General features: G+C 34.5%; 1 long non-coding RNA gene across 2 annotated transcripts; it reads left to right on the top strand.

The window, feature by feature from the left end:
* The first annotated feature begins 8,367 nt into the window (after positions 1-8,367).
* On the top strand, positions 8,368-24,182 carry LOC139518457 (uncharacterized). Of its 2 annotated transcripts, none has more exons than XR_011663353.1 (3): positions 8,368-8,452; positions 9,724-9,831; positions 24,019-24,182. It is a non-coding gene; the product is annotated as an uncharacterized lncRNA (long non-coding RNA). The 2 variants fall into 2 exon arrangements; XR_011663352.1 differs by lacking the exon at positions 8,368-8,452 and adding an exon at positions 8,465-8,592.
* Positions 24,183-25,657: the final 1,475 nt, after the last annotated feature.

Raw genomic sequence — 25,657 nt, 5'->3', positions numbered from 1 at the left:
TTTAAAGGAGATCGGATTAAGATGAACTACGTCTGACCAGGAACATATATATTAAATGTTATATGTTAAATATACTGTTCCCAGGTCTGACGGACATGTAAAGCTTACAATAATTAAAAAAAAATATACAATTATATAAAGCAAACCATAATGAAACTGCATAACATACATGCATATTTAAAGCAATATAGATCAGGAATAATTGATGCCGAGAAAACAACATGGTCAGTCAGTACAGCGTGTTAACTCTTTTACATCTATTGGCAAACTGTGTTGTAATGACAAAAACGACAAACAAAATCTTATTGTTGATCAATGAATTTTAAAGCAGATCGGATTAAGATGAACTGCGTCTGACGGACATGTAAAGCTTACAATAATTAAAAAAAAATAAAAAAAAATATACAATTATATAAAGCAAACCATAATGAAACTGCATAACATACATGAATATTTAAAGCAATATAGCTAAGGAATAATTGATGCCAAGAAAAACAACATGGTCAGTCAGTACAGCGTTTATGTCGCTACATACAAAAGATCATTAACAGTGTGCATGGTTGTTACAGTACAAATTGTAATTCAGGAGGATCCAGAACGATGAATTATTCTTCTAGAAGAAATTTGGACATTCAGATTTGTGCTATGATAACTCGGTTGATAACCCTGGATTGTACTACTGGATTACTGAAAAAGACACAATACATTGTGATTACAATATTTTGATTTACTTCATAATCAATTCATAAACGTGTTATCAAACCTTGTCCGAGGAAGGACCAATGTTCATTGAATTTCTTTCAGATTTGTGTAGTTTTATAAAATTTCTTCCACACTTTTAATTAGTGTATATGAAAAATTAATCAAATTGTAGAAACTATATATATTGTTCAGGACTTTAACTTAAACATGTTTTGGCAAATTTTGAGGAGTATCAGACGGACATTTTAAACCAGATTCAATTTATTTTGTAACTTAACATCACCAAATTCTGTTAATTTATCAGATACAAATTCATTCATTTATCTTACTGATGACAAAAACATGTTCAATTTTCAATATTGTCGTCAATGGCACTTTTGTTGTGCTGAATAAAATTTTGATTCTATTAAACTTTGCTAGAACTTTTATTACCAAATTCTTTCAAGTTCTAAGTTTTAATTTAAAGGGGAAAGATCTAGCTGCGATAAGACATGTTAGTCTAGTATAATATTACTGAAATTTGAATTAGAATTATGTTTATTTCAAAGTATGTGCTATCCTTACTGTAAAGCCACACTTTTTGACTTATCAGATTCCGATTTCTACAGATGTTGATGTTGGAATACACGGATTATGGATCCTACTGAGTTTAAAAGAACTGTAACAAGTATATATAGAAAATCGGATACAAAAAATAACACGAATCAAACAAATAATCCTAAAAAATAGACCCAAAACCTGTGATCAGAGCATTGTAATTCATTATTCCGCTACCTGTATTATAAAAACTAGACCTGAAACCTATGGTCAGAGCTTTGAAATTCATTATTCCGCTACTTACCTCATAAAAACTAGACTCCAAATCTGTGGTCAGAGCTTTGAAATTCATTATTCCGCTACCTATATCATAAAAACTAGACCCCAAGCCTGTGATCAGAGCAATGATATTCATTTTTCCGCTTCCTTTATTTCCATTTAGTGAATGAATGAATGAATGAATGAATGAATGAATGAATGAATGAATGAATGAATGAATGAATGAATGAATGAATGAATGAATGAATGAATGAATGAATGAATGAATGAATGAATGAATGAATGAATGAATGAATGAATGAATGAATGAATGAATGAATGAATGAATGAATGAATGAATGAATGAATGAATGAATGAATGAATGAATGAATGAATGAATGAATGAATGAATGAATGAATGAATGAATGAATGAATGAATGAATGAATGAATGAATGAATGAATGAATGAATGAATGAATGAATGAATGAATGAATGAATGAATGAATGAATGAATGAATGAATGAATGAATGAATGAATGAATGAATGAATGAATGAATGAATGAATGAATGAATGAATGAATGAATGAATGAATGAATGAATGAATGAATGAATGAATGAATGAATGAATGAATGAATGAATGAATGAATGAATGAATGAATGAATTTTATTCTCATCAACTAATGACATAGTTATAGACACAATAAGTATATACAACAATATAATATACAGTGCATGTATGAGGAAAATGATATACATTAACCAGGAGGAGAGACTTTCACATTAACAGCTTTAATATATCGACATAATTTTTCTAAAACAGTAATATTATTTGAGGAAAACAGATTACATAATTTCAAGGTGTTTGGATTTTTCCAACAAAATTTCGGTAAATATTTTTGTCTTTCATTAACGAAAGATTTACAAGACAAAATATAATGATACTCGTCACCAATTTCAGCCGAGCCACAGATACGACACAATCTATGATTTCTCGACAGATTGTGCCATCTCCCTGTCTCAACTGGTAGACGATGGCTACCACATCTAAATTTACAAAACATATACATACAATTCAATGGTAAAATAGATAGATATTCTTCAAATTTAAATTCTTTTTTAAATATTCTATAACATATACCTTTTGAGGTAGAATTCATATTTTCATTTTTTGTTCTACACATTTAGAAATCCACAGAGCAGAAAAAGTACCCTGCTGATTCCAAATATTTGACATTCCACAATTGTCTAGTGTGCTTTTTATAAAACATAACCATTTACTCTCCAAACCATAATTATTAGAATAGACGAACAATAGCTTATATAAAAGTGAAGAGACTTTACATTCTTCTCCATGTAAAAGACGACACCAAAACTTTACCATACGAACTCTTGCGTGAAATAAAATGGGATATCTTCCCAGCTCTCCGTAAATCATAAAATTTGGAGTAGATTGTTTCAAATGTAATATAAGTTTGCAAAATCGCAAATGTACTTTTTCGAGTAACTCTAAATTTTCAAACCCCCAAATTTCACATCCATACAAAAGTATCGGTAAAATAGTTTTGTCAAACATATCTGATTGACATTCAATAGACAAATTGTTCTTTCTACATTTTTGTAACAATCCATACATTGCTTTTGTAGCTTTTCCATATAAATATTTTCTTGTCTTCAAAAAAGAGCCACTTTTTGAAAAAATAATCCCAAGATATTTATATTCATTTACTATCTCGATTTCATAATCTTCAATATAAAATTTTAAATTCTTTGACAGTCGACCTTTTGAGAATACCATAACTTTTGTTTTCTGCACATTTACTTTCAGTTTCCATCGTTTACAATAATCACAAAATTCATTAAGCATCAATTGTAAGTCTTCATTTGATTCTGACATCAAAATTGTATCGTCAGCATACAGAAAAATAAACATTTTGAAATAAACCATCAGTTCATTTTCTATATCTTTACTAATAGTTTCTAAACCTTTAACATTTGTAGTTTCTAGAAAGTCTTGCAAGTCATTTAGATATAAAGAAAACAATATAGGAGAGAGATTCTCCCCTTGTCTAACTCCTATATCACAAGCAAAGAAGTCAGATTTTTCATTATTATGTACTATACAGGATTTCGTATCTTGATACATATTTTTTTACAATTCTAAAACATTTACCATTTATGTGGTTCTGTAGAAGTTTGAAAAATAAAGAGTTTCTATGTACAAAATCAAAGACTTTTTCAAAATCTACAAACGCACAGTAAAGTTTCTTTCTTTTTAAAAACAATAATTGAAACAATACATACAGAGAAAAAATATGGTCGTTAGTAGAATATCCGGATCTGAATCCAGCTTGATTCTCATGTAAAATCTTATAATGATCGAAAAATGTACTAAATCTATCATTCAAAATAGATGTGAATATCTTCCCAATGCAGGATAACAGTGTTATGGGTCTATAATTTTTTGGTTCCATTTTACTCCCTTTATTCTTAAAAATAGGTAAAACATTACCAAAAAGCCAGGACTCTGGTACAATACATGTATCAAAAATCAAATTTAATAGATAACATAAATGTCAATCATAGAATCCAATGAAGATGAAATGTATTCATTAATAATTAAATCATCACTTCTTATTTTTCGCTTTTTTTACTGCTTTTCTTATTTCATCTGCAGTTATTTCCTTGTTAATCATCTCATTTACTTCGTCTGAATTTATCTCGTTTGTAATAACAAAATCGTCTGAATGATCTTTGTTTTTATTTAAATCTTTAAAAAAGTCAACCAAAGTTTGCAAAGGAATTTTAGAAATATCTCTTTGCCTATTACCATGAAAAAGTTTCCAAAATGAGTTGAGAACGTTATTGTTTTAATATCCCCTCCCAAATAGCATGATGTGAGAATGATTATGTAAGGATCCATTAAAATCCAGCCAGTCTCATACCACGCTTTGCATCTGTGGGAGTACAATTAATAGATACAAAATCATATACGTATATTACCCATCATAGTGTTATTGATAAGGAGTAGTTATGATACTAAGTATAGTAGGGCAAACAGATATTTGGAGGAGGTGTACACAGAAGAACATAAGTATCTTATACCATGCTTTGGCACTGTTGGAGTACAATTACTAGATACAAAATCATATAGGTTACAAGAGCGCAATTATTTGTTTACATTTTACCGCAAGCTGGTACTCAAAAGAGAATCCTATACGGCTTCTGATTGGATGATACAGGATTGGAATTACATTTAATCGAAAGCTTGTCCAATTAGGTTTAAAAATTGCCGAAAATCATGTTCACATTTTACGAAGTATAGAAAATATCTTCCATTTCTGCACGTCGGAGCCATAAAAAATATGCCTTTTTCATTAAGCGAAAAAAATAGACGATCTTTTTCAACTGCATTTTAAGTCAATTTGAGCCGCATGACCCTATATATTTTTTGGGCTGTAATGCAACACTGGCGTTTCTAGTAACAGGAACTGCTACCCGTTTTTCCATAGTTTGTGTAGTTTTCGAGAAGAAAAAAATACGGAACACCAGTGGTACCCTGTGGAAAATGCATTACGAATAATTGCGCTCTTGTAACCATATACGTATACTCGCCATGTTATTTAAGTACGGTGGGTATCGACAACATAAAAAAATATAAATGGAAAACAACTTAATCAGTTCAATAAGGTTTGATGTTCGTGTTAATACACTGTATATATTCAATTTTTTTTTTCAATTCAAAGTTTTATTGCCATATAAACTATACAGTTTGTGACATATATATATAATCTCATCAGTGATGTCTGCGTTAAAATTCTTTTAATATAATTATTACTTAGTTGCGTCTTATAAATTAACCTGAAGGATTTTTGTGTGACATATTTTGTCCATGTCAGGTACGTGACAATAATTAATATCTTTGATCGTCTGTTCAGAATGCTAACAAGGGTAAATTGGATAAGCCGTAACAAGATTAATGATGCAGGCGAATAACGATAATTTGTATGTATATTTTTTTCTCTCAAATTGTCATATTAGCGATGATTGATTTGGCACCTTAGGACATGTCGAAAGACATTAAGCCGGTCGCAAACTAGGTTTCATTAAAAAATGTATCTGTGACGTCATTTGCTAATTTTGATATAAATACACAAAATTGCTTGGGTCTAAGATATGGTCAAGAGTACTGTGTCGTTCATTATGAGTGTGAGTAATAGTAAGTACCTTTATTTTATTTGAACTTAACAAAAGGGACAATGTTGGAGGTTGGTAAACGATATACATTCTCTTTTCCAACTTGCTTGTCATGCTATACTTGATAAATATAAATTGCATGCAGACACTACTTCGTTTTAATTTATAGCTACTGATAGGTATTCAATTTATAAAAGTAACCATTAACGATCATAGTGCATGGTGGCCTTTTGTAGCGGAGTGTTGAAGGCTGTGCGGTTGCCAAATATTATTTCTTACACCCACTGCATTTAAACTGGTGGATAGTTGTCTTATTGGCAATCACACCACATCTAACTTTATTTCAACTCCTATGTTGCGTTTTGTATACTGCAACATTGTTTATTTAGTACGAATATCCCGGAGCCCTCTTTTCGGAAGCCCGAGCAAAAGCCCTTGTTCCGCGATAGAAAATTTAATTACGAACTCAAAAAGACGTATAAAATAGCTCGAATTTCATCTCGAAATCATAATTAATCTAAAGGAGACTTAAATTCGAATCTTACTCAAACTCTACCTCAAGAAGTGACTCAAATTCAAAGTTTTAACTAGAACTCTACCTCAAGAAGTGACTCAAATTCAAAGTTTTAACTCAGTAGAACTCGAAACTCAATGTTAACTAGAACTTTAATTCTAAGCATGACTTGAATTCGAAAACTAACTCAAAGCTTAACTCAAACAGTAACCCGATCTTTAATTTGAACACTAATTAGATGGATGGTCACACGCATTCAAGGGCTCGCATTCCGCATTCAAGGCACATTTAACATGGAAATCTATCTAAACATAGAACAGGTTTTTCCGAATTGGTCACGTGGTTTTACCTCATCAAGTAATGGAATAACACATCACAGAATGACAAGACCACATCAAATAATGAAACAAACACATCAAGTAGACTAGTGTAAAATCGCCAAATAGCATATCCGTTTTCAATGTTTTGTTTTTCCAGTATGTATGAATACAGTATTTTTTTCAAAAAAAGAACCCCTGGACAAAGAAACTTTATTCTATTTTAAACAATCTAGGATTTTCAAACCTAGCTTTCTTTCTTTCTTTTCTTCGTATGAGCTTCCTATTATAAGGAACACCCCTTATCGGGTAATATTTTAAAAAATATTAAAAAGGGGGAAGAAACAGGGATATAATATTATATGTTATTCAGGTCTCAGACAGGGTATATACTGTGACATTCCCGGCTTAGAGTTTATATCCCCTGAGCCGAAGGCGAAGGGGATATAAGCCCTAAGCCGGGAATGTCACAGTATATACCCTTTCTGAGACCTGAATTACACATATATTACGGATTACCCCTGACTTAATGTTATTTTCCAGTGCAGGTATTTGTTGACAACACATTATATTGAAAAACCCAACCTGATATGTTCGGCATACGTGAAGGATTTTCTAATTTGCTGTGAACATAATTTTATCGTGTATGTAATAATTTATAATAACACTTTTAACATTAAATTTAAGTATTCAAAGTGTAAAATGCGTGATTTTGTATCAAAAATGTATTATTGACTGAAGCACGTCATTATTTTCCCTCTGTGAGCCTCTGACAGTCTGATAGCTTTTGACTACGTCACATAGTAACCGGTGTTGTGATGACGTTTTTGAGGTTCCAATTGGGGATAAAAACGTCGTATATACATATATATGTGGTGGTGTTTAACGACCTTGACTGGCCTTTCAGACCTCGCACGGTCGGCTCGGTGCCCGAAGGCGTTTGGTGAGCTTTAAATATTCTGGAGCCATGGGTCAGGAACAAGTAGTGGAGGTCGCAATATGGAGGCCGCCATCTTGGTTTTGGTGAGTTGTTTTTGGTTTTTGACTATTTTGTTGTTTATTCTTCACTAACGGCTGCTTTCAGGGCCAGTTTGGTCAGCTTGGCAGCCCGCTAGCCTCGATGATGGAGTACTGGTAGATGATCTCGGACGTAGTTCGAAAGATGACAGGAAGCATTATCAGGACCAAAGCCGTGAGGCAGTGAAATGAAGGTCGTATCACCCAACAGCCTAGGATACAGCCCTCGGACGTTAATCGGCATAACACTCCCCATAATACAATGGTTTTGGAGTGCATGTTAACGCGGGTACGCCAACCGCTACGTCTATCTGTACGGCATGGATTGGTTTCTGTCATCTTAAGTAGTAAGTCGTTGATATCTAACTGTAAACCCTCATCGAAGATAGCGGGTAAAGGAGAGCTGGCCCAGCACGTCCGTTCAGCTGTAATGACTGAGACGTGATTGAATGGGATTGATGTCGTATATACCCCGGCAGTTTCCTGAATATATACTGACATCTCTGTGTTGTTATCCAATCACAAACCTCGACACATTTGTAATCCGTAATATATTACATCAAGGTAAAATCCAGGGTAGGCACTTAAAGTTAACCATCGAGAGACGTTAACCACCGAGAGTCGGTTTTTAGACCTGCCCAGTGCACCAAAGCACGCCTACTTTTGGAGCTCTTCAGTATGAAGATAAGAAAAATATACGAAATTACGGAACTGTGTACCCTGTTTTATCCTTAATGTTGGTGTTTCTTGCGCATGCGCACAAAGCACGGTGATAGTTACGGTTACTGACTCAGGAAACTTGTATATTATATACCTCGGTTTACAGACGTTGAATAAACTGGTTCCCTGTTGTGTTCACTTATCGATACACTACGATGGAATTACGGACCAGTTTAACATAAACATGGTAAATAGATAAACAGCTGATAATCATAATTGATTAAGAAATAACCTGGAAGAAGAAATGAGTTAACTATTGATTATAACAGAGACGAGAATGCTTTCGTGTTTGTTCTGCTAAAAAAAGCAGGAACATTGGAGTTTATGGTTAGATTTTAAATATTTATTGTCTCCAAACTGGGTAAATTTGATATAGTAACAACCCCCCCCCCCCCCCTTTTTTTTTTAAAATAACTCGAGAACCACACATCGCGCTCGCTTAACAAAGTAACAATAAGGAATAATTATTGTTAGTTTCAAGAATAATTAATCGTCAAAACTTATCCCCTCCCCGACATCAAAGGAAGTTAAATGTATTATCCCAAAATTAGACCAAATTATTATGATATAAGGACGTCTTGACAGGCTATTATTTTATTTTGTTTTGTTGGTGTTTTTTTTTTGCTTTGACGTCTTCCTCCTGTATGAAAAAAACATAATAGACCCCCCCCCCCCCCCCATTTTCCCCCATAATATAGCTTTTTAAGAAGTCATAATTATTTGGACTACCCCTGAATATATTTCAGACAGACTCTTCTCTAAAAAAAAATGTAAACATGATTTGAGAGAAATCTTTGGAATAGTTTTTTAAATGATTTAATTATTATATGTCATGTATATAATTAACATAGTTATAAACTGAGACTACTAGTATAACACATATAGTGTTATGGTAGTCTCAGCTATAAACTTTCCATTGTATTGACCAGTATGACTAACTCATATGCTCTTTCCCATAAATGTCACAATATCAATATATTACAGTAAAACTGATAGTTTGATGACATTGTTTAAGACTATTGACTTCAGGTCAGCCTAAACTGAGTTTAAAACTGTAATTTATTCATTAAAACAGTTCAAGACATGTACCTTCTGAAATGTGATTGCATTAAAATTAAACCTAAGGCATAACATACTTAGTGTGCAGGAAGTGCCACCAAATAAATAATGATTTGTAAAATTAGATGATGATATTTGTGAAGTCAAAGATATTATAGCTAGTTATAACTGGTTTTAGATATAAATCTGAGTAAAAGGTTGATTTATATGTGCTCTTTCATGTTTAGATTATAATTTAAATTTAATCTTTTGAAGTTTTTTTTATAATATTAAGACATTAAAATCACAATTATTTATTTATACACAAAAAAATAATTTTTGTCCTTTTTTAGTTGAATGACTGTACACAAACATTATACACACATAATTTTGATAATTCTGTAATGTTTTTTTCTATAGCCCCAGAATGTGACAAAAGACTTATTAATCCAGATTTACAAAAAATAGAAATAGTTCAGCTACCATAAGACTGCTATGACAAAAATTGTGCAGTTTCCAGAATTTGAGGTAGAGTATAGTTAGGAATAGTTTGATTATGCAGATGCTTAGTTTGCCATAAACAATTATGCCCTTGATACAAAAGCAGAGGAAACAAAAAAGTATGAAAATAGTTGAAAAAAGTAATCATTATTATCTAGTCATATACTGTAAATAGAAAAAGAGAAAGGCACTGGTTATGATTTGGTATTTTTAATAGCATTATCATTTGTCCATAACTTGGAATATATACTGGATTGAGCTTGACATTTATTTAATATCATTGACACATGGTTGCAAGAAATGAAAGATGGTAATTTAAACCTAGCAATTTTATTAAGATTTAAAAAAAAGCTTTTGATTTGGTAGAATATGACTTTCTTTGTTTAAAGCTCGACATTTATGGATTTAGTGAGACTACTGTTAGTTTTTTTTAAGTCGTACCTGAATAACAAACGGTATACATTTGTAATGTTAACTCTGAACAACAACATGTAAAATTTGGTGTTCCCCAATGTTCTATACCTTGTCCTCTATTGTTTGTGCTATTTATAAATGACCTCCCCTTATGCATTAAAAATTGTGAAACAGACCTATTTCGTTGTATATTCTGATGACACCACTATTCATAAATAAGGGGGAAACATCTAGAAAATATAAATGATGATGTTCAAGAAGATTTACACAGGGTTGAAGAGTAAAATGAATAACATGTTCATAGATGCAAATGAAACAAAATGTTTGATTACTGGAACAAAGCAGAAACTATTCAGACTTTTCAACCAAACTTGATAATAAATTAATGTATTACAAAATTCTTCATGTGAAAAAATATTAGTTTCAAAATTGACAGCCCACTAAGTAACTGGAGAAATCAAATTGACCAAGGTTGTGCTAATATATCATCCAGAATATATCATCTTTCTTAAATACATTTTTTTTTAAATAACTGCAAGAAAACATAATACAATGGGTGATCTGCCCCTAATTGACTACTGTTGTATTATTTGGGATGAATGTAAAAATTGAGGGATAACAAGAATTTTAAAAATCCAAAAAAAGGGCAGCATGATAAGTTCTAGATGCAGATCCGTTATCCCTCTTGGTATATAGGAGCACTATATTCTATGTTAACCTCCGACAGTAGGTATAAACAAATACTGTTGATAGACGGTATATAGGAGCACTATATTCCATGTTAACCACTGACGGTAGGTATAGCCAAATACTGTTGATAGACGGTATATAGGAGCACTATATCTTATGTTAACCACCTACGGTAGGTATAGACAAATACTGGTGATAGACGGTATATAGGAGCACTATATTGTATGTTAACCACCGACGGTAGGTATAGACAAATACTGTTGATAGATAGTATATAGTAGCACTATATTGTATGTTAACTACCGACGGTAGGTATAGACAAATACTGTTGATAGACGGTATATAGGAGCACTATATTGTATGTTAACCACCGACGGTAGGTATAGACAAATACTGTTGATAGATGGTATATAGGAGCACTATATTGTATGTTAACTACCGACGGTAGGTATAGACAAATACTGTTGATAGATGGTATATAGGAGCACTATATTGTATGTTAACTACCGACGGTAGGTATAGACAAATACTGTTGATAGACGGTATATAGGAGCACTATATTGTATGTTAACTACCGACAGTAGGTTTAGACACATACTGTTGATAGACGGTATATAGGAGCACTATATTGTATGTTAACCACCGACGGTAGGTATAGACAAATACCGTTGATAGACGGTATATGGGAGCACTATATTGTATGTTAACCACCGACGGTAGGTATAGACATATACTGTTGATAGATGGTATATAGGAGCACTATATTGTATGTTAACTACCGACAGTAGGTATAGACAAATACTGTTGATAGACATCAACGGTTTATGGGAGCACTATATTGTATGTTAACCACCGACGGTAGGTATAGACAAATACTGTTGATAGACGGTATATAGGAGCACTATATTGTATGTTAACTACCAACGGTAGGTATAGACAAATACTGTTGACAGACGGTTTATAGGAGCACTATATTGTATGTTAACTACCGACGGTAGGTATAGACAAATACTGTTGATAGACGGTATATAGGAGCACTATATTGTATGTTAACTACCGACAGTAGGTATAGACAAATACTGTTGATAGACGGTATATAGGAGCACTATATTGTATGTTAACTACCGACGGTAGGCATAGACAAATACTGTTGATAAACGGTATATGGGAGCATTATATTGTATGTTAACCACCGACGGTAGTTATAGACATATACTGTTGATAGATGGTATATAGGAACACTATATTGTATGTTAACTACCGACAGTAGGTATAGACAAATACTGTTGATAGACGGTATAAAAGGAGCATTTATTGTATGTTAACCACCGACGGTAGGTATAGACAAATACTGTTGATAGACGGTATATACATTGTAGGAGCACTATATTGTATGTTAACCACCGACGGTAGGTATAGACAAATACTGTTGATAGACGGTATATAGGAGCACTATATTGTATGTTATCTACCGACAGTAGGTTTAGACACATACTGTTGATAGACGGTATATAGGAGCACTATATTTTATGTTAACCACCGACGGTAGGTATAAACAAATACTGTTGATAGACGGTATATGGGAGCACTATATTGTATGTTAACCACCGACGGTAGGTATAGACATATACTGTTGATAGATGGTATATAGGAGCACTATATTGTATGTTAACTACCGACAGTAGGTATAGACAAATACTGTTGATAGACATCAACGGCTTATGGGAGCACTATATTGTATGTTAACCACCGACGGTAGGTATAGACAAATACTGTTGATAGACGGTATATAGGAGCACTATATTGTATGTTAACTACCAACGGTAGGTATAGACAAATACTGTTGATAGACATCAACGGTTTATGGGAGCACTATATTGTATGTTAACTACCGACGGTAGGTATAGACACATACTGTTGATAGACGGTATATAGGAGCACTATATTGTATGTTAACTACCGACGGCAGGTATAGACAAATACTGTTGATAGACGGTATATAGGAGCACTATATTGTATGTTAACTACCGACGGTAGGTATAGACAAATACTGTTGATAGACGGTATATGGGAGCATTATATTGTATGTTAACCACCGACGGTAGGTATAGACACATACTGTTGATAGATGGTATATAGGAACACTATATTGTATGTTAACTACCGACAGTAGGTATAGACAAATACCGTTGATAGACGGTATATGGGAGCATTTATTGTATGTTAACCACCGACGGTAGGTATAGACAAATACTGTTGATAGACGGTATATACATTGTAGGAGCACTATATTGTATGTTAACCACCGACGGTAGGTATAGACAAATATTGTTGATAGACGGTATATAGAAGCATTATATTGTATGTTAACCACCGACGGTAGGTATAGACATATACTGTTGATAGATGGTATATGGGAGCACTATATTGTATGTTAAACACCGATGGTAGGTATAGACAAATACTGTTGATAGACGGTATATAGAAGCACTATATTGTATGTTAAATACCGACAGTAGGTATAGACAAATACTGTTGATAGACGGTATATAGAAGCACTATATTGTATGTTAACTACCGACAGTAGGTATAGACAAATACTGTTGATAGACGGTATATAGGAGCACTATATTGTATGTTAACCACCGACGGTAGGTATAGACAAATACTGTTGATAGACGGTATATAGGAGCACTATATTGTATGTTATCCACCGACGGTAGGTATAGACAAATACTGTTGATAGACGGTATATAGGAGCACTATATTGTATGTTAACCAGCGACGGTAGGTATAGACAAATACTGTTGATAGACGGTATATAGAAGCACTATATTGTATGTTAAATACCGACAGTAGGTATAGACAAATACTGTTGATAGACGGTATATGGGAGCACTATATTGTATGTTAACCACCGACGGTAGGTATAGACAAATACTGTTGATAGGTGGTATATAGGAGCACTATATTGTATGTTAACTACCGACGGTGGGTATAGACAAATACTGTTGATAGACAGTATATAGGAGCACTATATTGTATGTTAACTACCGACAGTAGGTATAGACACATACTGTTGATACACGGTATATAGGAGCACTATATTGTATGTTAACTACCGACGGTAGGTATAGACAAATACTGTTGATAGACGGTATATGGGAGCATTATATTGTATGTTAACCACCGACGGTAGGTATAGACATATACTGTTGATAGATGGTATATAGGAGCACTATATTGTATGTTAAACACCGACGGTAGGTATAGACAAATACTGGTGATAGACGGTATATAGGAGCACTATATTGTATGTTAACCACCGACGGTAGGTATAGACAAATACTGTTGATAGACAGTATATAGGAGCACTATATTGTATGTTAAATACCGACAGTAGGTATAGACACATACTGTTGATACACGGTATATAGGAGCACTATATTGTATGTTAACTACCGACGGTAGGTATAGACAAATACTGTTGATAGACGGTATATGGGAGCATTATATTGTATGTTAACCACCGACGGTAGGTATAGACATATACTGTTGATAGATGGTATATAGGAGCACTATATTGTATGTTAAACACCGACGGTAGGTATAGACAAATACTGGTGATAGACGGTATATAGGAGCACTATATTGTATGTTAACCACCGACGGTAGGTATAGACAAATACTGTTGATAGACGGTATATAGAAGCACTATATTGTATGTTAACCACCGACGGTAGGTATAGACATATACTGTTGATAGATGGTATATAGGAGCACTATATTGTATGTTAACTACCGACAGTAGGTATAGACAAATACTGTTGATAGACATCAACGGTTTATGGGAGCACTATATTGTATGTTAACTACCGACAGTAGGTATAGACAAATACTGTTGACAGACGGTTTATAGGAGCACTATATTGTATGTTAACTACCGACGGTAGGTATAGACAAATACTGTTGATAGACGGTATATAGGAGCACTATATTGTATGTTAACTGCCGACGGTAGGTAAAGACAAATACTGTTGATAGATGGTATATAGGAGCACTATATTGTATGTTAACTACCGACGGTAGGTATAGACAAATACTGTTGATAGACGGTATATAGGAGCACTATATTGTATGTTAACTACCGACAGTAGGTTTAGACACATACTGTTGATAGACGGTATATAGGAGCACTATATTGTATGTTAACCACCGACGGTAGGTATAGACAAATACCGTTGATAGACGGTATATGGGAGCACTATATTGTATGTTAACCACCGACGGTAGGTATAGACATATACTGTTGATAGATGGTATATAGGAGCACTATATTGTATGTTAACTACCGACAGTAGGTATAGACAAATACTGTTGATAGACATCAACGGTTTATGGGAGCACTATATTGTATGTTAACCACCGACGGTAGGTATAGACAAATACTGTTGATAGACGGTATATAGGAGCACTATATTGTATGTTAACCACCGACGGTAGGTATAGACAAATACTGTTGATAGATGGTATATAGGAGCACTATATTGTATGTTAACTACCGACGGTAGGTATAGACAAATACTGTTGATAGACGGTATATAGGAGCACTATATTGTATGTTAACTACCGACAGTAGGTTTAGACACATACTGTTGATAGACGGTATATAGGAGCACTATATTGTATGTTAACCACCGACGGTAGGTATAGACAAATACCGTTGATAGACGGTAAATGGGAGCACTATATTGTATGTTAACCACCGACGGTAGGTATAGACATATACTGTTGATAGATGGTATATAGGAGCACTATATTGTATGTTAACTAACGACAGTAGGTATAGACAAATACTGTTGATAGACATCAACGGTTTATGGGAGCACTATATTGTATGTTAACCACCGACGGTAGGTATAGACAAATACTGTTGATAGACGGTATATAGGAGCACTATATTGTATGTTAACTACCAACGGTAGGTATAGACAAATACTGTTGACAGACGGTTTATAGGAGCACTATATTGTATGTTAACTACCGACGGTAGGTATAGACAAATACTGTTGATAGACGGTATATAGGAGCACTATATTGTATGTTAACTACCGACAGTAGGTATAGACAAATACTGTTGATAGACGGTATATAGGAGCACTATATTGTATGTTAACTACCGACGGTAGGTATAGACAAATACTGTTGATAAACGGTATATGGGAGCATTATATTGTATGTTAACCACCGACGGTAGTTATAGACATATACTGTTGATAGATGGTATATAGGAACACTATATTGTATGTTAACTACCGACAGTAGGTATAGACAAATACTGTTGATAGACGGTATATAGGAGCATTTATTGTATGTTCACCACCGACGGTAGGTATAGACAAATACTGTTGATAGACGGTATATAGAAGCACTATATTGTATGTTAAATACCGACAGTAGGTATAGACAAATACTGTTGATAGACGGTATATGGGAGCACTATATTGTATGTTAACCACCGACGGTAGGTAAAGACATATACTGTTGATAGATGGTATATAGGAGCACTATATTGTATGTTAACTACCGACGGTAGGTATAGACAAATACTGTTGATAGACGGTATATAGGAGCACTATATTGTATGTTAACTACCGACAGTAGGTATAGACAAATACTGTTGATAGACGGTATATGGGAGCACTATATTGTATGTTAACCACCGACGGTAGGTATAGACAAATACTGTTGATAGGTGGTATATAGGAGCACTATATTGTATGTTAACTACCGACGGTGGGTATAGACAAATACTGTTGATAGACAGTATATAGGAGCACTATATTGTATGTTAACTACCGACAGTAGGTATAGACACATACTGTTGATACACGGTATATAGGAGCACTATATTGTATGTTAACTACCGACGGTAGGTATAGACAAATACTGTTGATAGACGGTATATGGGAGCATTATATTGTATGTTAACCACCGACGGTAGGTATAGACATATACTGTTGATAGATGGTATATAGGAGCACTATATTGTATGTTAAACACCGACGGTAGGTATAGACAAATACTGGTGATAGACGGTATATAGGAGCACTATATTGTATGTTAACCACCGACGGTAGGTATAGACAAATACTGTTGATAGACAGTATATAGGAGCACTATATTGTATGTTAAATACCGACAGTAGGTATAGACACATACTGTTGATACACGGTATATAGGAGCACTATATTGTATGTTAACTACCGACGGTAGGTATAGACAAATACTGTTGATAGACGGTATATGGGAGCATTATATTGTATGTTAACCGCCGACGGTAGGTATAGACATATACTGTTGATAGATGGTATATAGGAACACTATATTGTATGTTAACTACCGACAGTAGGTATAGACAAATACTGTCGATAGACGGTATATGGGAGCATTATATTGTATGTTAACCGCCGACGGTAGGTATAGAAAAATACTGTTGATAGACGGTATATACATTGCAGGAGCACTATATTGTATGTTAACCACCGATGGTAGGTATAGACAAATACTGTTGATAGACGGTATATAGAAGCAGTATATTGTATGTTAACTACCGACAGTAGGTATAGACAAATACTGTTGATAGACGGTTTACGGGAGCACTATATTGTATGTTAACCACCGACGGTAGGTATAGACAAATACTGTTGATAGACGGTATATAGGAGCACTATATTGTATGTTAACTACCGACGGTAGGTATAGACAAATACTGTTGATAGACGGTATATAGGAGCACTATATTGTATGTTAACCACCGACGGTAGGTATAGACATATACTGTTGATAGATGGTATATAGGAACACTATATTGTATGTTAACTACCGACAGTAGGTATAGACAAATACTGTTGATAGACGGTATATGGGATCACTATATTGTATGTTAACCACCGACGGTAGGTATAGACAAATACTGTTGATAGACGGTATATAGGAGCACTATATTGTATGTTAACCAGCGACGGTAGGTATAGACAAATACTGTTGATAGACGGTATATGGGAGCACTATATTGTATGTTAACCACCGACGGTATGTATAGACAAATACTGTTGATAGATGGTATATAGGAGCACTATATTGTATGTTAACTACCGACAGTAGGTATAGACAAATACTGTTGATAGACGGTATATGGGAGCACTATATTGTATGTTAACCACCGACGGTAGGTATAGACAAATACTGTTGATAGGTGGTATATAGGAGCACTATATTGTATGTTAACTACCGACGGTAGGTATAGACAAATACTGTTGATAGACAGTATATAGGAGCACTATATTGTTTGTTAACTACCGACAGTAGGTATAGACACATACTGTTGATACACGGTATATAGGAGCACTATATTGTATGTTAACTACCGACGGTAGGTATAGACAAATACTGTTGATAGACGGTATATGGGAGCATTATATTGTATGTTAACCACCGACGGTAGGTATAGACATATACTGTTGATAGATGGTATATAGGAGCACTATATTGTATGTTAAACACCGACGGTAGGTATAGACAAATACTGGTGATAGACGGTATATAGGAGCACTATATTGTATGTTAACCACCGACGGTAGGTATAGACAAATACTGTTGATAGACAGTATATAGGAGCACTATATTGTATGTTAAATACCGACAGTAGGTATAGACACATACTGTTGATACACGGTATATAGGAGCACTATATTGTATGTTAACTACCGACGGTAGGTATAGACAAATACTGTTGATAGACGGTATATGGGAGCATTATATTGTATGTTAACCACCGACGGTAGGTATAGACATATACTGTTGATAGATGGTATATAGGAGCACTATATTGTATGTTAAACACCGACGGTAGGTATAGACAAATACTGGTGATAGACGGTATATAGGAGCACTATATTGTATGTTAACCACCGACGGTAGGTATAGACAAATACTGTTGATAGACGGTATATAGAAGCACTATATTGTATGTTAACCACCGACGGTAGGTATAGACATATACTGTTGATAGATGGTATATAGGAGCACTATATTGTATGTTAACTACCGACAGTAGGTATAGACAAATACTGTTGATAGACATCAACGGTTTATGGGAGCACTATATTGTATGTTAACTACCGACAGTAGGTATAGACAAGTACTGTTGACAGACGGTTTATAGGAGCACTATATTGTATGTTAACTACCGACGGTAGGTATAGACAAATACTGTTGATAGACGGTATATAGGAGTACTATATTGTATGTTAACTACCGACAGTAGGTATAGACAAATACTGTTGATAGACGGTATATAGGAGCACTATATTGTATGTTAACTGCCGACGGTAGGTATAGACAAATACTGTTGATAGATGGTATATAGGAGCACTATATTGTATGTTAACTACCGACGGTAGGTATAGACAAATACTGTTGATAGACGGTATATAGGAGCACTATATTGTATGTTAACTACCGACAGTAGGTTTAGACACATACTGTTGATAGACGGTATATAGGAGCACTATATTGTATGTTAACCACCGACGGTAGGTATAGACAAATACCGTTGATAGACGGTATATGGGAGCACTATATTGTATGTTAACCACCGACGGTAGGTATAGACATATACTGTTGATAGATGGTATATAGGAGCACTATATTGTATGTTAACTACCGACAGTAGGTATAGACAAATACTGTTGATAGACATCAACGGTTTATGGGAGCACTATATTGTATGTTAACCACCGACGGTAGGTATAGACAAATACTGTTGATAGACGGTATATAGGAGCACTATATTGTATGTTAACCACCGACGGTAGGTATAGACAAATACTGTTGATAGATGGTATATAGGAGCACTATATTGTATGTTAACTACCGACGGTAGGTATAGACAAATACTGTTGATAGACGGTATATAGGAGCACTATATTGTATGTTAACTACCGACAGTAGGTTTAGACACATACTGTTGATAGACGGTATATAGGAGCACTATATTGTATGTTAACCACCGACGGTAGGTATAGACAAATACCGTTGATAGACGGTAAATGGGAGCACTATATTGTATGTTAACCACCGACGGTAGGTATAGACATATACTGTTGATAGATGGTATATAGGAGCACTATATTGTATGTTAACTAACGACAGTAGGTATAGACAAATACTGTTGATAGACATCAACGGTTTATGGGAGCACTATATTGTATGTTAACCACCGACGGTAGGTATAGACAAATACTGTTGATAGACGGTATATAGGAGCACTATATTGTATGTTAACTACCAACGGTAGGTATAGACAAATACTGTTGACAGACGGTTTATAGGAGCACTATATTGTATGTTAACTACCGACGGTAGGTATAGACAAATACTGTTGATAGACGGTATATAGGAGCACTATATTGTATGTTAACTACCGACAGTAGGTATAGACAAATACTGTTGATAGACGGTATATAGGAGCACTATATTGTATGTTAACTACCGACGGTAGGTATAGACAAATACTGTTGATAAACGGTATATGGGAGCATTATATTGTATGTTAACCACCGACGGTAGTTATAGACATATACTGTTGATAGATGGTATATAGGAACACTATATTGTATGTTAACTACCGACAGTAGGTATAGACAAATACTGTTGATAGACGGTATATAGGAGCATTTATTGTATGTTAACCACCGACGGTAGGTATAGACAAATACTGTTGATAGACGGTATATAGAAGCACTATATTGTATGTTAAATACCGACAGTAGGTATAGACAAATACTGTTGATAGACGGTATATGGGAGCACTATATTGTATGTTAACCACCGACGGTAGGTATAGACATATACTGTTGATAGATGGTATATAGGAGCACTATATTGTATGTTAACTACCGACGGTAGGTATAGACAAATACTGTTGATAGACGGTATATAGGAGCACTATATTGTATGTTAACTACCGACAGTAGGTATAGACAAATACTGTTGATAGACGGTATATGGGAGCACTATATTGTATGTTAACCACCGACGGTAGGTATAGACAAATACTGTTGATAGGTGGTATATAGGAGCACTATATTGTATGTTAACTACCGACGGTGGGTATAGACAAATACTGTTGATATAGACAGTATATAGGAGCACTATATTGTATGTTAACTACCGACAGTAGGTATAGACACATACTGTTGATACACGGTATATAGGAGCACTATATTGTATGTTAACTACCGACGGTAGGTATAGACAAATACTGTTGATAGACGGTATATGGGAGCATTATATTGTATGTTAACCACCGACGGTAGGTATAGACATATACTGTTGATAGATGGTATATAGGAGCACTATATTGTATGTTAAACACCGACGGTAGGTATAGACAAATACTGGTGATAGACGGTATATAGGAGCACTATATTGTATGTTAACCACCGACGGTAGGTATAGACAAATACTGTTGATAGACAGTATATAGGAGCACTATATTGTATGTTAAATACCGACAGTAGGTATAGACACATACTGTTGATACACGGTATATAGGAGCACTATATTGTATGTTAACTACCGACGGTAGGTATAGACAAATACTGTTGATAGACGGTATATGGGAGCATTATATTGTATGTTAACCGCCGACGGTAGGTATAGACATATACTGTTGATAGATGGTATATAGGAACACTATATTGTATGTTAACTACCGTCAGTAGGTATAGACAAATACTGTCGATAGACGGTATATGGGAGCATTATATTGTATGTTAACCGCCGACGGTAGGTATAGAAAAATACTGTTGATAGACGGTATATACATTGCAGGAGCACTATATTGTATGTTAACCACCGATGGTAGGTATAGACAAATACTGTTGATAGACGGTATATAGAAGCAGTATATTGTATGTTAACTACCGACAGTAGGTATAGACAAATACTGTTGATAGACGGTTTACGGGAGCACTATATTGTATGTTAACCACCGACGGTAGGTATAGACAAATACTGTTGATAGACGGTATATAGGAGCACTATATTGTATGTTAACTACCGACGGTAGGTATAGACAAATACTGTTGATAGACGGTATATAGGAGCACTATATTGTATGTTAACCACCGACGGTAGGTATAGACATATACTGTTGATAGATGGTATATAGGAACACTATATTGTATGTTAACTACCGACAGTAGGTATAGACAAATACTGTTGATAGACGGTATATGGGATCACTATATTGTATGTTAACCACCGACGGTAGGTATAGACAAATACTGTTGATAGACGGTATATAGGAGCACTATATTGTATGTTAACCAGCGACGGTAGGTATAGACAAATACTGTTGATAGACGGTATATGGGAGCACTATATTGTATGTTAACCACCGACGGTATGTATAGACAAATACTGTTGATAGATGGTATATAGGAGCACTATATTGTATGTTAACTACCGACAGTAGGTATAGACAAATACTGTTGATAGACGGTATATGGGAGCACTATATTGTATGTTAACCACCGACGGTAGGTATAGACAAATACTGTTGATAGGTGGTATATAGGAGCACTATATTGTATGTTAACCACCGACGGTAGGTATAGACAAATACTGTTGATAGACAGTATATAGGAGCACTATATTGTTTGTTAACTACCGACAGTAGGTATAGACACATACTGTTGATACACGGTATATAGGAGCACTATATTGTATGTTAACCACCGACGGTAGGTATAGACATATACTGTTGATAGATGGTATTTAGGAGCACTATATTGTATGTTAACTACCGACAGTAGGTATAGACAAATACTGTTGATAGACGGTTTATGGGAGCACTATATTGTATGTTAACCACCGACGGTAGGTATAGACAAATACTGTTGATAGACGGTATATAGGAGCACTATATTGTATGTTAACCACCGACAGTAGGTATAGACAAATACTGTTGATAGACGGTATATTGGGAGCATTATATTGTATGTTAACTACCGACGGTAGGTATAGACAAATACCGTTGATAGACGGTATTTAGGAGCACTATATTGTATGTTAACTACCGACGGTAGGTATAGACAAATACTGTTGATAGACGGTATATAGGAGCACTATATTGTATATTAACTACCGACGGTAGGTATAGACAAATACTGTTGATAGCCGGTATATGGGATCACTATATTGTATGTTAACCACCGACGGTAGGTATAGACAAATACTGTTGACAGACGGTATATAGGAGCACTATATTGTATGTTAACCCCCCACGGTAGGTATAGACAAAAACTGTTGATAGACTGTGTAAAGAAGTACTATATCGTATGTAAATCACCGACAGCAGGTTAAGACAAATACTGTTGATAGACTGTGTAAAGGAGTACTAGTCTATATCGTATGTTAACCACCGACGGTAGGTATAGACAAATACTGTTGATGGACGGTGCAAAGGAGTACTATATCGTATGTTAAACACTGACGGTAGGTATAGACAAATACTGTTGATAGACGGTATATAGGAGCACTTTATTGCATGTTAACCACCGACGGTAGATATAGACAAATACTGTTGATGGACGGTGCAAATGAGTACTATATCGTATGTTAACCACTGACGGTAGGTATAGACAAATACTGTTGATATCCGGTATATAGGAGGACTGTATTGTATGTTAACCACCGACGGTAGGTATAGACAAATACTGTTGAGATACGGTATATAGGAGTATTGTATTTTATGTCAAACATCGACGATAGGTATGGACAAAATCCGACAAATACTGTATACAGACAGTGTATAGAAGTACTGTATTGTATGGTAAACACTGACGGTTGGTATGGACAATTTCTGTATCATGCATCAATTGTAAATTAAAGTATCATGTGAGTGACACAGGCTCATTGAAGCCTCTAGTTTTGATATTATTAATGTGGAGATCTGGTCTAATTTATCATTTTCTCTATTACATGCATGATAACTGCAACAATTGAATTGAAATAAAAGTGATAATATTTCTGTTGTAGGTTATCAAGATTTAGTGTTTCCATACAAGTGACAAAGATTGAACAACAAAAACATCTCAAACTTTACAGGACAGAGTAGACTTTTTTCACTGTGCTTAGTTTTGTCTTTATGTCTAAATTATGATACTTTTAAAAAAAACCAATAAAATATGGAATAACATTTATTTCTATCTTATAAAGTGGAGTGAAGAAATAAGGGGTCATTGAAAACATAAGAATATATTGCTATCATATATGCAGATCAGCAGCCCATACATTTGCTATAGCACATAAATATGGGACCAATAATTTCAAGTTGCCTTTTAAAAAAGACCTTATTAATGTTATGCGAGATACCACCAAAGACCACTAGGTGTTGATCAAATGATATTGTAAATAAGAGGGTTGTCCAAAATATTTCCAACAGCTGTTTGATATACACTACCTTAATCAAACCACAATGGTAAAAAAACAGTTTTGGTCAGTCTTAAAGAAGCAAATATAATTTAGAAAAAGTGCAAGCTGTTGATAAAAACTACAAATAACTGCCAATCCTAAATGTGGGTGGAGATTACCATTTAGCACAAATGAGTTTCTGGACTAAAGAAAGTAATTTCGGCACAAACCGATTATACCCTTTCAAAAACTATGTGTAGTCCCTTTTATAAAAGTGGCAGATTATCTTTCTATCTAGAGTATCTATGACAACTAACTGCTGCTCCTAGTGACGTTAGTCTTTGGTTTTTGAAAAGATTGGATATATTGTCACAATTCTTTTCTAAGGTACCGGTCTGATAAACAGGAAGTAGCCAGATTAGCTACTAAATATATGCACACTGAAATATAGTCCCTTAAAATTCCCTGGCTGTGTACATGTTCAGATACGAACTATGAAAATTTTGTTTATATCTTTAGAGAAGTAAAATCAAGTATGTATGTCTTTAGTTTTGTCAAATTGCTGTCTTGTTTTGTCCTGTTATTAGGTAACAGTACTGATACAATACTGTAAAAATACGGAGATGTGGTATGATTGCCAATGAGACACCTACATGTATCCACTCAAGTTCAAATAAAGTGGATGTAAGCAGTTATATGCAACCATACAGCCTTCAACAATGAGAAAAATCATATCAAATAGACCCTTGTAAATAGGTGTTGATCAAATGATATTGTAAATAAGAGGGTTGTATATTTCATGACGGTATAATACTAAACCCCTAACAGGAGGGATTGTGCCTGATATTCATATGATGAAGACATAATCTTTCAATCAGTTTAATTGAGGTCTGGTTCTGGCATGTCAATGACTGCTAGTAGTCTGTTGTTATTTATGTATTATTGTCATTTTGTATATTTTCTTTTGTTTCATATTCTGACATCGGACTCGGACTTCTCTTAAACTGAGTTTTACTGTGCGTATTGTTTCGCGTTTGTTTTTTCTACATTGGCTACAGGTATAGGGGAGGGTTGAGATCTCAAAAAACATGTTTAATCCCGCCGCAATTTTGCGCCTGTCCCAAGTTAGGAGCCTCTGACCTTTGTTAGTCTTGTATGATTTATAATTTTAGTTTCTTGTGTATAATATGGAGCTTAGTATGACGTCCATTATCACTGAACTAGTATACATATTTGTTTAGGGGCCAGCTGACGGACACCTCCG

The sequence above is a fragment of the Mytilus edulis genome, chromosome 4 (genome assembly GCF_963676685.1).
Source record: "Mytilus edulis chromosome 4, xbMytEdul2.2, whole genome shotgun sequence".
Lineage (NCBI taxonomy): Eukaryota > Metazoa > Mollusca > Bivalvia > Mytilida > Mytilidae > Mytilus > Mytilus edulis.
Note: the sequence above shows the minus strand (reverse complement) of the source record. Positions and strands in the feature narration are given on the sequence as shown.